The sequence below is a fragment of the Struthio camelus genome, chromosome 15 (assembly GCF_040807025.1).
Source record: "Struthio camelus isolate bStrCam1 chromosome 15, bStrCam1.hap1, whole genome shotgun sequence".
NCBI classification, from domain to species: domain Eukaryota; kingdom Metazoa; phylum Chordata; class Aves; order Struthioniformes; family Struthionidae; genus Struthio; species Struthio camelus.
The window spans coordinates 13,059,285-13,076,438 of NC_090956.1; the positions used below are offsets into that span (position 1 = coordinate 13,059,285).

Genomic DNA, 17,154 nt, shown 5'->3' on the forward strand with positions numbered 1-17,154 from the left:
GGTCCCTCACACTCTTCTGAAAGAACAGGTTTATTTTAAATGAATATGAATGAAAATGTTCCCAGCTCATGCCCAAGCTGGATTAAAGTCCACGTTTCCAAATTGGTGTTCTGTGTTGTCTGAAAAATCCCTCTTAGTGTATCTTGGTGCTAACATCTGCTCTCAAAAGAATTACCACATGGAACAAAAGTGCTGTAGAAACAATGCATCTTGTAGAGACCATGCATCCAGTACAAACTATAATTAGTCCATAGAAAAAGAGTATGAAATTGCAATAAGTTGGAAAGGGGGACACGATCTCTCTTTCTTTGTATCTAGCATAAACAGTAAGACCCAGATTCATCCCACATAACTGAAGCAGGAACTACTGTTGTTCCTCATTCTCATCAGCAAAGGAATAAGAGAATGGCATCCCAGAAGGTGGTTTATCCCACCTAAGATCAGCATTACCTGCTGGAAGTTGCCCTGTCTCTCCACCAGTCACAGAGGATGTCACCTGAGGGTGACTATATTACAAGTTCAGGTGCCTTAGATGCCTGGAATTGGCTGGGATGAATTGAGGCCTAAAACAATTTAAGCTAATTACCTGATTTGCTAGGGTTTTTGCAGCTAACTGTGCTTAAAAATAACTGTAGCAAGGATGAAGCCTGCAGTCTCATATACATAAAAATATACCACTCTTTAAGGCTTTTGCCAAACAAAGCCTTGCTATTGCTTTCAGTGCATGCTGGATCTTTGCTTTAGCGACAAGTGGCAGGTGCTATGTAAGCATTTCAGCTAATTTTGTACTGTTGATGATAATTTCCATGAAAGGAGAATGTAATGGTAATTTTGACCAAACAGGTACTTGAACTGCCTGAGAAGGAGAAGCAAAGACATGCCATTAGATTTTTGTTTGTCTGTAAGAAAGTACTAGTACCTTATACAAGTGCCAGTAGTTGATACCAGAACTTTATATAGTACTATTGTAACTAAACAGCAGGGAATGACGCTGAAAAGGCTTCGGCTTGGTTCATGAAAAGCTTGAATAATTTAACTAAATTAAAAAATGCACTCAGTGCCATAATGCAAACTTGTGATATTATCATATGCCTTGCTGCCTAGGCAGAGCAAAAAATGGTTTCAGGCCATAGCTGTAAAGTATATTTGTGTTAGTAACCTGAAAATTCATGTAATTCCTGTGAGGGCTAAATGGATTTCTCTCTTCCATAGTTTCTGATGTAGTGCTATCTTCTGTCTCTGTGTTGTGGGAATCACTGAAAAGGCCATGCTATTTATTTCCTACAGTCACCAGGGATTTACAGTAGACAATGGGGAGAAGTTATTTTAGCTATTTAGGCTTGGGTACTAGATTTGGAAGAGTAGCACTTCTTTTTGTCTTCAAATGCTTTCGCACTTCCTTTGGTCTTCCAATGTTTTATTCTATGGAGAATCATCATTCACATCACTCTGGCAGCTCTAAGTCTTAAGAGATTTTAATACATAAAGCTTGGTTTTTGCTTTATTAAAGGTTTTGAACATTATTTCAAACATTGCTAAGCAATTATGTCCTAGGTACAAACTACCCTCTTCTCTGCTTACTTGGAACTACAGAGCTGAACAGGTATCTTGGCACTACTGTTTGCAAGGTGTTATCCAGGTGTGTTTGATGGGATTTACATGCACTAGAAAGAAAGAAAAAAACATATCTGCTCTGAGCTCTTGAATTTTCTCCCTAGTTCAAATACTGTTATTAAAATTAAAAAGAAAATATTTTAAAATATGCTATCCTAGCACCTAAAATGATACAGTCAATTTTGTGTCACAACTGGGACTTCAGTAACTCAGGTGACTTACGGGAGAGTAATGGGAACTTTTATATTATCTTTTCTTTTCCAGATGAGCTGGACCAGAGTGAGCAGGCTGCATACAGCTCTGAAACTTGTTTCAAAAGGATCCTTTCAGCTGCAGATCATTATGTCATCCTCTCTGAAGAGCTGCCATTCTGTTCCTGGCTAACCCCTTTATGAAAGCTGGGCAAACTCAGGGTGTCTGAGCTGGGAGGTGGCTAAACATATTCCAGTATTCTCCTAGAGCTTGAGAAACATGGTGAGTGGTGTATGTGCACAGGACCTGGAGAAGGAAACTAGGAGATGTGTAATATATTTGCAGAAAAACTGTAATTGGGAAGACCTCTCAGCAACACTGGAAAGGTGACTGGGTGCTGTGAAGAAAGCATTTATATCCTATCTTTTAAAAAGCTAAGAAGGTAGACCACTATTTATGGAAATACCACAAAATTCCCACATAAATACTGCTACTGTTTTCTTTTCTCATGACTCAGAATTTCTCCTGTAATCATTTGTTTGAGGGCTTACCACTGGAGTGTAAAGTTTCCTATGTGAAGGTCTGTGATGAACTGCTATTTCCATTACTTTTGACAAATGGGCTTCATCCACTTCATTCACTGTGCTGTGGCTTTAGAAAGCATCGATCTGTGCCTCATAAGCAAGTTAATTCCTCAGTTGCAGAATAATCCATGTTCTTCAGAGGTAAAGTTAAGTCACTCTTGACCCTGGGGTTTGTTATCCCTTTCTGGATATTTCTTTGGATTAAAATTTACCCTTTTGATAAACATGCTTTTCTCATCCTCATTTTAATCAGTGAATTCTCTTCCATCTAGGATTGCAACTTGTCACACAAGTTGCTTGTGGGTAATTCCTCTAAACTCACAGGAAATTCATGCTGTGGATTTTACTGCCACACTTGTGATGTGAAGTCAGAGGCTACGGGGGATACTTCCAAGAGGTAGTCATGCAGAGTGAGGCACCAGGGATACCTCAGGGTGGGGAAGGCTAGCACACTTCCCAACTTTAGCAGCCTGAGAGGGCCAGAGGTAAGCTGGTGCTCACAGGAATGCATATCTGCAGGATGAGAAAGATAGGACGAAGAAGAAGAAAAGAAGGAGAAAAAAAAAAACTCACACAAAAAGGGGTATGAGGCTTTCTCAGGGATCTTTCACCAGTTTCTCTTACTGCTGATTTCATAATTTTGTTGTGAGCCTTTGTTAATCTTCTAGGACTAGAACTGTGGCCTTCCTCTTAACAGGAAAACATGCTATCCCTGTGTTGCAAACAAATGCCTGAAAGAAGAAATAAAAGCTGATGTTTGATCTCCTTTTCAAAAGATTCTGATATGGAGCGTCCTGAGAGAGCTCTGGAACTGTATCTCTTTGTACTATCATATTTCTCAGATGCTAAATTTATGTAGCTCAAGTCAGAGGATATGGTGTGATAACTTATAATTTACATTATCCTGCAAGCCCAAATAGAGTTAATATATCCTGCAGTACTCAGTGAATCACTTGTGTTTTAGAGTTTCTGCAGGCTGCTGGAAAGAAAAGAGCAGAATTTCAACTGAGGTATTGTCATTGCAGTCTTAGCAGAGTGAGGTATCACTCATCAAGTAAATCCTGGTTTTACTGTATAATTGAGAATTCAATACAGCTTTTGCTGAAGGAAGAGAAAATTGTTTGAGTTGCACTGAGATTTCATAAGTATGTCAAAAGCGTCTAGAGTGCTTGTAGTGAAGCAATAAAAGCTTTTTTTTTCCCCTCTTCTCTTCTTTTTTCTCTTCCACCTCCCTCCCCCTCCCCCCCTCCCCGGCCAGGTCAGTGGTTCCTAGAACAGTAATATATGATTGAACATGTAGCTCTATTTCCAAGAGGATGATGCTGCAGCTTAAATACTTAACACTAGGGGACTGTAAATTCTAGCTTCAACATAAGGGTCTTGCTACTGAATTAAAATAATCAAGCAACAACCTGTTAACATACACCAGTGTGTTTATTAATAAGTAAATTCAGACCTTCCTACTCTAACACAAAACTGGTCAGTGCTTCTTTTAGAAGAAGAAGAAGAAAAAATCTGAGTGCATCTATGAATCTTTCACATCTGTATCTGTTTTCTTTGTATAGGGTAGGGGGAAGAAATTATATCAGATCAATAAATTCTTATGTCAACTGCCTCCTACTTTGCAACACCCCTCCTCTCTGACAGATTAATCCTACAAAATGATGAATGTGGTAAAACTGGGCTTGGCGAGCATCTCACAACCTGTCTCACTCTCATTAGTCTGAAACTGAGAAAGCAGTTAGTCTTTGGAACAAATACATGCCTGCTGTTAAATTGGTGAACTGTATACTTTTTTCTCTCTGTGATTTAAACTGAAGTTTACAGCATTGAAGGTTCCAGTATGTTTCTAGGACTATTAAAAATTCCGATGGGGAGGAGGAGGAAATGATTTCATATCTATCTAAATTTCCCTTTCTATCCTCTATTCTTGCTCCATAATATAATATAATAGCTGACTGTTGAGATTTTCCATTAACACCTTCTGCAGCTGCACCTGCGTTTCCTTAATCAGATCTATTGATACAGCATAATCAGCCTGTCATCTTTGGCTGAGCATTGCTAGAGAGATTCTTGAATCCAAAGCTCTTCTAACTTTACCACTTTCAAAGAGGTCTGTAACCGATCTCTGTGTGCACAGAGTATTTGGAGAATCTTGATGAGGATCCCTAAAGGATATATCTTGTGTAAGAGGAAACGGTAGTAACTCCAGTTAACTCTAATGGAATACATACTGAGCTTTTGCATTCAGGTTATCAAACTGGAAAAGACAAAAGCCCAATTCTTATACATGCTGTAGCAACAATCAGACCTGGAAAAAGCTGTTGCAGGTTCCTGATCCAACAAATTCCTGATACCAAGCTGCCATGCAGTGCCCTTTCTTGGAGGCAGGCACAGGACATAGGGTAGGAAAACACAATTCCCACCAATTTGGTTTATAAGCCACTTAATTTGTTTCATTTTTCCCTGCAGTAACTAATTCATTCACATTAAGTGGGACTCATTCCATTACCCCCCAGCTAACAATTGTATCTGTAATCAAGTCTGACCTAGAAACATACTTTACTGTATAGTACCATCTCTGAATACCACATGGAGCTTTTTTAACCATTTTTCCTTCATAAGCATTTGAGGATGGCAACAGATCTTCAAGCAAATAGTTTTCTGTTGGAATAGCTTTGAGAAAGCTGGAATAAATAATACACCCGGTTTATCTGCACCTTACATGCAGAATCTGTAAGCCGATTCATTACTATAATAAAAAGATAATCTGCTGTTTCTTAGAATGCTTGTGGTAGGACAGTGAGAATAGAAATGAAGCATATCTGTACTAGTCCACTTAATTTGTCCATATTAATTCCATTTTTCTTAGGAATTTTTAATATTGGTAACTACTCTGACAAATATTGACAGGCCGTCATTTAATTAAAAAGTATATAGTGTTGCCATTATTCCATTGCAAGGGGAAATCAAATGCTGATTTCATTCTGATTTAACATTGTTCTTCCAGTCTGTTCTTGTAACTGACATTTCTGCCTTTTCTCTGCGTATGCAAATCTAATGTCTGAACTAATCAAGCATGGCTTAACGTGGAGCAGTTTGGACATTTTGGATAAATGCAGGCACATTCCAACTCAGTAGTTAATGAATAAGGAATGTATTAAGAGTATCATATCCAGTTATAGGTCCACACATACTGACTTATAGAAGAAGTGAAACAAAATACCTGCTTTGCTAGAGCAACTGATCTCGTTTTTCAAATTCTCAGGACAGAGAAGAGTTGCCAGTAACCTCATGGAGGTATAGTTTAAAATAACGTGAATTACCAAAGAGAATTTTGTGTGCCTGCATAAAAGGTTTTCTGACAGAGGGTTTCCCCTGCGCGCTGTGTAAATCAATTGTCTGGTTTTGAAGGGGGGAGGAGACATTGCACTGACATGTAGCTCCCACTTTAGACCTGCAGTAATTGCTGCAGAGTATATTTCATATAAAAAATGATATAAGGTTGTTCGGAGGGGCTGAGGGTGGGAGGGGGGGGGGTTATAATCTTTTAGGGAAAATTGATGTAACTTCCCCTTCTGCACCTGGGTGACTTTTAAATTGGTCTGACTTTTTCTCCTAATAAATAAGTTTCTTTATAATCTTCCTCAACAAAAGAACTTCCATGTTCTTATCTTATTGATTTGCCTTGTCTTGCAGGTAGGAGACAAACAGTAAGCTTGGCTTTCCCATGTAATTTGCTGGAAGTCTGATTTGTTGGCTCTCCTAAGCGAAGGTAATTAATTTTATTTCGTCAGTGGTAGTATTGTGCAGAGGAGTTACTTGTTCTCTCATTGTTGAATTGCTATTCAGTGAAGGAAGTGGGAAGCTAAACTCATATTCTGACTACCAATTTTTTATTTTACCTATCAGTTGCCAGCTTCCCCTAGTTAATTTTCTTATTTTCAAGTACTTGTTGGTTTTTTTTTTTCTCAAGTTTGTAAGTAGATGTGATATTTGCTTAAGAGAGCTTATTAGCTGGAACAAAGGATAAGCATGCAGCACAGGAGGTGGAGTGAGTGATAGTTGCAAGCGATAATATTGCTTCAGTGTCACAAAGAGCGCTAACCATGTGTGAGATTAAATTTAGCCCCAAATTTCTGTGGTCTCCTCACTTTAAATGTGAAAAAACTGCCTTTAGTGCACGTCTGCTTCTTTTATAATGCTGTTGAGCATTTTCACAAGTACTGTAGAACTGTTAACCTTGAAATAAATTTCTTTGAAGTGTCATTTCTGTTTTGCGCTTGCTATTAGCAAGTTCACAGCTCAGAGTGCTGACTGTATGTTTGTCCATGTAGTTGCTGAGTGTTACAGTGCTGAGATGTGAGATACTTTGTTGGAGTGACCAGAAACTTTTTCCTTTCACTCAGAACATTCTTTTCACCTAGGAGATTTCTTCTCCGAACTTCAGCCACTATTGATAGAGGAAATGCTATCTATACCAAGTAATTCTTACTCTCCTATTTGCTTACGTATTGACATATTAGTAATTCTTGGCTCATTTCTGTGAAGTGATCAAGAGTGAATAGAAAGGTGATGTCAGCATTAGAAAGAGACCTTGTCCTGTGGAAGTGGTTTGTACTACTCAGACCTGTTCTAATTGCTGGATTTATAATTCTGTGGGTTTTAGCCACTTCATATATACATAGCTGAAAATATCTCAGGAGTGACATGTCAAATCCTTTGTTGGTATCTAAGACTTTCCATAGAATTGTCAATTCTAGCAGGGAGATTTTCTTGCTCCCATGAAAACTCGTTTATTGGACAGAAACCAAAATACATCTCAATTTTCTTAAGAGCCATCAATGAAAACTGGTAAGTCAGTTTTCTTCCATCTGCTGTAAAGCAGCTGGGTAGGAAAACTTGGCCAACAGTCTTGTTTTAGGATAATGCCAGTTTGCAATGATGACAACATTAACCTGGAGAGGGAAAAAAGCCATTGACACTGTAAGGCTTGTGCTGAATTTGAAATTCTGGATCTGGAAGCCACAATTGACCTTTTGTGGAAAAACTATGACTGCACAGTGCAATGCTTCACTGAAAGACTGGAATAACTGCATTGGTTGTGAGAGGCAGAAAAAAGGACAGGTACGTAAAATTTCATAGAGCCACACATTCAGCATGAAGCACTACCACCATATACTGAGTTAAGTTCATTCTTCTACCTTCTACCTTCAAAAACAGCTCCAATAAAATTTGAGTTTAGATGTACTAGGACATCAGGGCTTTATCATCAGAAAACTAATCCCTCTCTTTGGATTACATCCATTTAATGTTTCTATTTCTAGCAGTATCTCTGGGAAGGAGGGGGTGATATTTTATTTTTAATCTGAACAGACCTACTGAGAGATCTGAAAATTGGATGCTTTGGTGGGGATAAGTCAGGGTTTTTTTTTTTTTGGGGGGGGGGGGGGGTTGGAGGGTTCCCATCTTCCTCTGCAGCACAGGAACGGGCGGCTACCCTGCCAACATTTACCTTGGGTGGTGGGAAGGGCTGGTTTAAGAAGACTGGAGTTTCAGTATATCCCTTGCCTGGCCATCCATTCAAAGAACTTATGATACAGCCTAATCAGCAGCCCCAGTTAGACCCAAAGCTAATGTGGCAGAACTCTTACAACAGAATCATCGTATATACTGGCTTAATTTCCTTAAAAAAAGATTTCACTCCAATACAGTAACTTATACCTTCAGCTCTTCAAAGCCTTTTATAATCGTGAAAGTTTCTCAGGCAACCGGAGTTAACAAAGATACAGCAGCCTTTGCTAAAATATGGCATTTGGCCTTACTGACTTAGCAAATTCCATTTTGATTATCCATCTATTAAATGCCAGAAGAGGTACTTCAGAATTTGCATTTCAATAAAACATTATCTGGTCCTTGAGTTGCTACCTCCAGGAAAGATATATACATTAGGAGCTAGGTCGGGCAATGGAAAATATTCAAGATTTTTATGCCTTAGGACTAGTAGCCATGAGTAATTCTTACATACAAGGTGTCAACGTAACAACAAATCCAAACATTTTAGCTTTTTGTTTTTAAAAAGCTGTAGTACAGAATCAAAATTTGTCTTGATGTGAACAGAGAGCCAAAATCTAACTGTTGCGGTTTTCTTTTTTGTTTTGTTTTGTTTTGTTTTTTTGCTATGATATTCACATCAAAATCTTATCTGAAGAACACAACTTCTTGTTATCTTCTCATTTGAATTCAAACGTATCTGGAAAAGAATCCAAGCACTCAAAATAAGACTTTAAGCCACATCCTTATCCAGATCTGCTGGAGCGTAAATGTATTCCTGACAAATATTGCGTAATGCTCACTGTAATTTGCCTTCTGATCTGTAGTACTTTCTGTTTCTTGTTTGCTCATCCATCATTTTTTAATCATTTTTTGCAAGTAACTTTCCTTATGTTGATCCTCAGAAGGTGATTTCAAAATCGGTGCTGTTTTAACCTTCCTTCGTGCTGCACAGCAGAGGGGGATGTTTTCAGGCCATGTTTGCTAAAAATCTGTAATGGAGAAATTACTAAAAGTATATCTGGAAAATTAGATGTGAATTAATTCTTGTTGTCCTGAGAGCAAGTCAGGAATGAATCTGATGTTCTTTTAAGGATGTTCTCTACCTTTGGGGGTTGATTGCAAACTACTTTATTATACCTCTTTTTAGATCCCCAAGGATCTTAGGCTCGTGGAGTCTACCTTCAAACTCAGTGGTATGCTCTTAGTGCAGATCCTCTCAGAAATTGACTCAAATTGTAGGTTTCCAGAATCTGGTGCTCCCAGAATTGCCCAGGAAAAGATGTGGACTCTCAAAACTCCAAAGCTCTCTGCTTTCCTGCTCAGACAGCTCATGATTCCTGAAACATGGAAATTCCTTGCTTGTCACACACAGGCAACACAAGAGAGCAAAACTACTTGTATAGTAAACTCCTTCAACTCTCTTCCACGTTCTGAGTTTTTTGGATTTTGGACAGTCTTTTCAGGAGTCTTTCAGTCTTTTTCCTCAACTCTCTCTCTGCCCAGTCTTTCCTGGTTGTCATAGACAGGGAGATAGACACTGCTGAAAAGCAGACCTTTGGTAAGGTTATAATCCTTGCCTTTACCTCCTGTTGTATGACTTGGTTATAGCTGCTTTAAATCAGAATGAGGAAAACTAGTTCCTCTGTATCACAGACACTTCATGTTTTCCATTTGAATTGAAGTCTCTGCTTACCTCTGAGCCAAGCAGATTTTTAGATTATATAAATAAATAATGAAAATAATCACAGTCAAATTTTCTTCTTTGGTTGTCTGGAGGGTTAATAACATAAAGAGGGATAATTACGTTGAAGCTTTTTGTCTGATAGATGCTGCAAAGCATTTGTCTGTATCAGTTCTTTTGGTCACAATCTGTGCTGTCTTGTGAACAAGTCACATCATGTCTGAGTTCTTGAGACAAATATTTAAAGACCATGATATTTTTGTGTGCGTGTCATAAGACTGATTAGCAGTGCAGTATGTGGAATAGCACAAGTTCATAGCTCAATGCAAACAGTTCCTCTTTGAGGACATTGATTTTTCTGTAATTGAAGTTATTTGTTTAATTCCCTTACTTTTGAGGAAGTAGAATTTCTTTTGCAAAGCTATGAAATATATGTTACCATTTGTAAAATTATAAAATGTCAAATTCTTTGATACTTTCTTCTTAGTTAAGTCTATTAGAGAATCTGTTAGAGATCTATTACAGAATTGATGCTGCAGAGATGTGAGTTGCTTCTGGTAATGGATTGACTCCTAATATTGCCAAATACATCTGAACTACTGGAAGCTCTCAAATGAGTGTCAAAGCAGCTGGCTTAGATGGTACTCCTGTTGAGGTATACAAGTGTGGAGAAGGTAAGCTGATAAGAAAACTCATGACTCACTAATCAAAGATCTGGGACGAAAATAAAGTGCTGCAAGAGTTTAAAGACGCTAACATCACCCATCTGTATAAAAAAGAAATGAGATCATGCATCCTGTGATAATCATCTGGGCCTGTGTTTGCTGACCAACGCTGAAAAGCTAGTTACTCCCTGGGCTGAAATATTTGAGTCACAAATTTGCAGAGAAGGAGTTTATCAGTAGTTACTGTGAGATTCTATTCTGATTGTAGCATGGATTACATGTGTTTGCTACGTGGCAAATTCAGGTGAAGAGCTGTGCATTGAATCGAGATTTGCAGAATCTATATCTACAGTTGATTAGCCAGCTCACAAATTCCCAAAGTGCTTTCAGCCACTTTGCACCATCGCATGTGAGTGTTTCTAGTTTGTTTATTTTAGACCAGTGTTTGTCTGTAGTGATATTCAATTGTTTACGGATTGCCTTGCATGCCACACAGGATTTTGGCCTTGCAATTAGTCTAAAAAGACAGAGGATATGTTTCAGCTGAGGATTGTCCTGAACCTTTGGTGTCCCCATGGAACAAGCCATTCAAGGCAGCCAGCAGATTTGGTGGAGTGCTTTTTCAACATGTAATAGTGGATGATGAGGTTACAAAGCGTTTCACCACAATTAGTAATTGTTTTGGTAAATTGGTGTAAATCCTTCCATTGCTGTCACTGTTTTGCTCTGCAGCTGAGAGACTTGTACTAATTTGGTGCCCAGAATTGGTTTGTTGCACTTAGGCTGTTTCCTGCAGATAAGTAGTATCAAATGGCAAGATATGATATTTAATATTTCAGTTTCTGGAACAGAAACCGATACCTTCCCAGCTGAGATTGTTGGCCATTTAATTTATATATAGAATTGAGAGGTTCCCTAAAGTGTCTTTAATGAAGAGCTCTGATCAGGAACTCCTGCCAGAGGTGGGAGGAACTGAAATATTAAATATTATGCCAAAGCTATTCTTAAATCATGTAACATGAGTTATAACAACTAAGAGATTATAGGCCCAAACAGAGTCCAATAGCAACAACTTACATTTTCCAGAACTGCAGCGGTATTACTACAGCTAAGTTGAAATGTTTACAGCGTGAAGTGAGAGTAGCGTAAGAAAACAAATACCTATCAGCATCCAATTTTGCACATGATATGTGTGGATGATGTCAGAGAAGTGGATGTTTGAGCTCTTAAAGCCTCATTGGATAACTATAAGTTTTAGCAACGGAGTCTTAAGATCTGTGTATGTTTCTGTGTCTCTTGCCTAACTCCTGACTAGGCTGTAATAATTCTGGTATGCAGATAGCAGCTGTGTGAAAGAATATTATGTGAGAATTATACTTGGATGAATTCTGTATTATTCTTTACTCATTTTAGTTTTACAGAGTTGGAACAAAGCAGTTCATTAAACTGTCAGGCTGCTGCCTGAAGTAAAATGTAGCAGTTTCCTTGATCAGAAACAACATGAGCCAGCAAAGAAGATTTACAGACCAGCAGCTTGGCCCAACAATATGGCAGGGATTGTTCTGGAGGGAGGAGGAGAAGATTTTTTGCTTCAGTTCTGTTTATAGGAAAAATGATCAGGCAGCATGTGGTTTTTTGTTTGTTTGTTCTTTTTTTCTGCTCTGCCAAGGGGATGGGAAGATAGATTTAAAGGGTAAATGGTTGGAGAATCAGAACTTTCCCCTCTGTTTTCTGATGGTATTAGTTAGAGAATCTGTCAAATAATGGATGGTGGGGGAACAGATTGGCCAGCTTGGAAATGTGAAGCTTTTTTTTATCATAACTATTTTCTTTTTGACTTTTCTTCTTATATTAAGAGAGCCACAGTGGCAGTGAATGATTATCTTGCTTGTAATTGTTTACATGAGGTGCCAAGCGTTCTGGGAAAAACAAATGCAGGGTTACCTCTTTCGACACCCTGTTCCTGTGTTGCTTTCTAGAGGAGTTGATATGATTCATGTACTCAAATGCTTGTTGCAGTGCAAAGTAATTTTGCAATTTGGCAGCTGTAATTAGCTGTTATGATGACGAAGTAACACTATGGGAGATAGTAATTAAACAGGAAGCGATTCTAAAAGAAGGACAGTACAGTATTAATATTTAGCTTTGGATTAATTGACCCGTTCTGCCAACCAATTGCAATCCTGGAGGATCATTTGCAGTTTGTGCCCCAGCATTCAGACTAGGTATGTTATTTCTATTTCACATAATAAATCCATTAACATTTGAGGCCTTCGTGAGCATACTACCGCACGTGTTACCAACATGGAGAAAAAAGAAATGTCTTTTCCTTTAATAAAAGGGGAAAAAAAATTCACCTCCACAAGCGGGCCTGGCTCACAGGTAGGCTCCGAGGCAGCGGGAATCCCTTGCTGCTCGCTGGCAGTAGAGGAGAAGGGGCGACTGCAGTCTCAAATAGACAGAAGAATAACAGCCAGGAAAACTTCCGAGCTTCACAGCTGCCGCGTCAGAGCGCGTCAGGCAGGAGCGTCGGAGCGGCTGCGTGCGAGGGGGAGCGCAGGGCGAGGAGCCCCGCGGGCAGAGCACGAGGCTCAGGGTGCCGGGCCTCGGGGGGACGCGGGAGGGCTTGCTCAGACTCGGGAAGAGTAGGAATGGCTGAGGTCAGGACTGGGCTAGAGCTACCTGCAGGCTTAGGCTAGGAATACCATTTTTTGGCAGCTCATACTCAACTGAAGTTCAAAACTTTTAGAGAGCTCACCCGCTTCTTCACCCTTTTCATGAACTTCCAGCACCTTCCCCCCACGCTCCCAAGAAAAAAACCCACCAGGAGAAGTGTAAAAGAAATTGGCAGAAAATAGGAACCAAGACCGAAGATGGTTTTAGTTAAGATAACGTGTGTGTGAGAGCTGACTTGAAACCATCATATGAGCTGTCATACGAGTTTGGTTTTTTGTTTTTTGTTTTCCTTAACAGTTCTGTATTGGTGTGGAGCACCAGTTAGATTTTGATACATGGATCTAAGCAATGGCGCTGTCAGGCATGAGGTGTTTCTCTTCATGAAGTAGTTTCTGAAGGGAAGGCTGTATTATGCATCTTCTATTCTTTTTCCTCCCTCTGTATCACACTCATAGGGTCTATTCAGAGATAATTTAAGTTGAAAGAAGTTATTAACACCCAAATCAACATTTCAAAGCTGCCTATCACAGTTTTTTAAAACCAAGCGAAGTGTTTGGAAGCTAGCAATTAAAGTAGCCCACTTCCTGGCAGCCTTCCAGACCACGCTCTGCTCTTATTTTGCACCAACTGCACTGTACTTGCAAACGAAGTTGGCACCTATAATGGCAGACTTTTGTTAACTGCTCCTCTCAGTATCAGTATATTTGCCTATATGAACAGGGCTAGTGCACACAAGCATACGCAGCACGGGGAGGGTCGTCTAGGCCTTTCTCTGTAAGCTGTTAATTATTGCTTTTGTTAGCTTTGAAGTCTTTTGTGATTATCGTTTCTGTAGTATTACATGCGAGGAAACATATTATGCCAGAACTTAATTTTAACTGTTGTAGACATTCTTATACATGTGCGTTGTTAGAAGTAGCTTAGAGAATAAAACTGAAGCTGTCTGCACAGTACAACGAGAAAGTGCAAAAATTACTGCAGAAGGGGTTTTGAAGGTGATGAAACTGTTAAACTCTGAGCTCAACAAAAGCTTGAGGCTCAAGTGGTTGCTTTAGCTTTTACACCTCTAATAACCACAGAGAGGAACCTTCAGCGTTTAGCATCTAGATATGCAGACCCCAGAGTACTTAAGGGATCCCCTGAGCCTAATTACCTTTTTAGAATGTGACTGTTTTTTATTTTATTACATGTTAAACAGCAGGCTGCATTAAGAAATATTTATTCCTGGTTGCAAATTTTTCATTGAGCTAAGAAAAGCTTTATTTTGAACCCCCCCCCCCCCCACCATTTTGTGGTCATAACAATAGAATGAATTAACAATGTTTGATTATCTCCATGTTATAGGACTTTACTCACTTCACTTTAAATGGGTAGGCGTAATTCTTCCACCACTTATCTATTACATAGCTGGTTAAGCTAAGTATAGAAATTCAGGAATAACCTGAACTCTGTTTTTTAGCGAAACAAAAAAGATATTTTTATTAACTGGAAATGAAAACAGTTTGTGGCAGATAAATTTGAGAGAAACAGTGATTAAGAGATAAGGTAAGGAGAGTTACTGTATGAATCTTAAGTCTTATAAATAGTTTTAATACCAAGAACAAACATTTATTGATGAATAATGAATTTACAGTATGAGTAATGAATTCTCTGCATTTGTTTACTTTTTATGCTGGGAACTTGTTCTGCTGACATATGGAAAGGTAGTAAGGGATATTTTTGGTTTATTATACTTCTACCTATTAAGAACTCCATAGATAGTTTGGAAAAAAGATAATGCAGAGGGTCATTAGTATGCTGTCTGAAAAAGCAGGTGTATAAGTAGAGGCAGAAAAAAGGTTTATAAAGAAAATCAATTTATTTTGCATAATAATTTTGATCCCCATCAAGTAATTCTTGCAGGGATGACCAAAACCCTTACAAGCAAGGCTGGCTTCTAGTTCGAGAGAGCTGGTCGGTCAAGGAAGTGCGAATTGCATTGTGGATATCACAGGAAAGGAGACGGCGGAGAGTCGTTCTGGGCTGGCTGTGAGTGTGAGCAAGAGCAGTGGCAGGAATGCAGCGATCCGTTCCTACTGTGCTTAGCTTGTGTTGGGCGCGCTCTGGTTAACTCAAGTTGAAATGAATTTCTCCTGCACTGAAGTTAACTGAGCTACTTTCGAGTAGACAGAAATATTACACGGAAACACTAGTCCCTCAAAACAGAGCTCTTGCCTGTCCCTCATTAACTTGACTTATGAAGCAATTGGCTGAATTTTGTCAATATTTACTAAATCACCTAATATGCTGTCCCAGTCTTTGATTTATCAAACTGCTAAGCCCTGGTTCTGGCCTAAATGGGTATCTAGTGTCATTGGGTTTTGTTTTTAACTATCCTTTTCCTTCCTGATCAAAACCACTCACAATGCAAATGTTCTTTTCTATGTGAATAGAGAATGAAACCCAGGCACTTCAAATTCTGCTTTCATGTCCTTAATCACATAAGGAGACTTAACAGGGATTCAGATAAGGTTTCTAAAAATGCTCATTTTGCTTCTTATTTCCACAAACATTTGGAAGCAAAATGAATTAGCAGTATTGGCCATGAGATTCAATGTGATATTTAATGGATTTTGGAAAAGCAGCTTGCTATTTTGCAAACTGTTGGTTAATTCAGGTCAATAGACTGAATTTGTACTGAATGCCCTGCAGCTGAGGGAAGGGATGATTGATTCCCTGAAGCCAATAATGGCTTATTATCAGGGCAGCCCAAATTTTCTGGAGCTTTGTTTGTGAAAGATTAATTCATTATGTGCTGCTCTATACTCACTATATATATGTGTGTGTATATGCATATAAATATGTGTGTGCGTATATATCTATATATACACACATACATAGTGGAAAAAATACAGTGAATCAATATCTATGTAGTGAAACAATATACGTTTCTTATGTATATATCGTATATACCAAATAATTTGCAAATCATTTTAATTACTTGGGCAAAGCAGCTATTAGCACCTTATTAATACCTACATATTGATTTCTGCTATGGAGATGTAATGCTAACCTAACCAGAGCCTATTAATGAAGCCGCACGTGCAACCAAGAAAGGACACGCTGTAGGCCGTATGCAGCAGGAGTCATAGCTACCTTGTTTCTAAATCACCATGAAGCTTAGACAGGCACCACATTAGCTTTTCAAGCCAGGACATTTCTGGGCCTGCACCTAAGGACACTGGAAACATCTTAGGATCTTTGAAGTATAACACAGAGATACCTAATGAGCTGGACACAGGTTGACATTTATATATATTTTTTAAACTGGTATTTAGTTCCTGCCACGCTGGACTGCTTTTTCAGAGGCCTTATTTAAATGAGCAATACAAGAAGAAAGGCCGGGACTGTTTTTGCAGATACCACCCTCAAACTCAAGTACTGCTCTGGAAGTGTTCCTGGCTAGGTCTCTTCTGAACGTTCCAAATTCTGAAGAAAGTAGTTCATATGTAGCACCCTACTATCTTATGCTCTAATTAAAACATCACAGTCCCTGTGAGGGGGAAACTATTACCCACATTTTTCCCAAGGTAACAGAGGGGCACAGCCATGAACAGCATTTTGGAGATCTCTTTCTCATTCGTTTTCACTAGCTACATTGGGAAAATTCTGCTATGTTTGCAGTCTTGGGGACAGAACAGCTTTCCAAGGAGTACTTGTCTGTATTCAGAGTAAGATTAATTAATTCCATGATCTGGAGAATGCTTTCAGAGAGAGAAAATGTGGATATAAGTGGTTTGGGGGTGTGGTTTTTCTTTTTTTTTGTTGTTTTGTTTTGTTTTTTTCCTTTTTCCCTGAGCCAGGTCTTCTAGTTTCTCAACATTACATAGCAAATGAATAACATTGTATCCAAATTCCATGCAATAAAGGATGATTACAGGAGCCTGAGAGAAATACGAATAGGTATTTGTAAATGATGAAGTTGTCTTCATATTTTAAAACAGATACCATTACTGTATACCCAGTACATTTACAGAAATCAGGTGAGCATGACGCTTCTATTTTTGTGTAACTCACTCTACTTCCCAGCAACTGACAATATAACTTACTCCACAGATGCAGCAGATATCATTTATATAGTCATTCCATGGTGCAGTACTGACAGTGGTTTATGGAACAAGGAATTGCTTTCAGCTTCTGCATTAGC

The 17,154-nt window shown here is 38.8% G+C and overlaps 1 protein-coding gene across 18 annotated transcripts in view; it reads left to right on the plus strand.

The window, feature by feature from the left end:
* The window catches only part of LITAF (lipopolysaccharide induced TNF factor), a 102,064-nt gene that overhangs the window by 64,998 nt on the left and 19,912 nt on the right, over window positions 1–17,154 (plus strand). For 11 of the 18 annotated variants that reach the window (XM_068908853.1, XM_068908864.1, XM_068908863.1 and 8 more), the window contains 2 exons: window positions 1,879–2,088; window positions 6,090–6,165. The gene's annotated coding sequence lies outside the window, so the exon portion shown is untranslated. Of the gene's footprint in view, window positions 1–1,878; window positions 2,089–2,350; window positions 2,532–2,662; window positions 2,788–5,574; window positions 5,691–6,089; window positions 6,166–10,494; window positions 10,702–17,154 lie in introns of those variants that run through there. The other 7 variants (XM_068908866.1, XM_068908865.1, XM_068908858.1 and 4 more) reach the window with 6 other exon arrangements.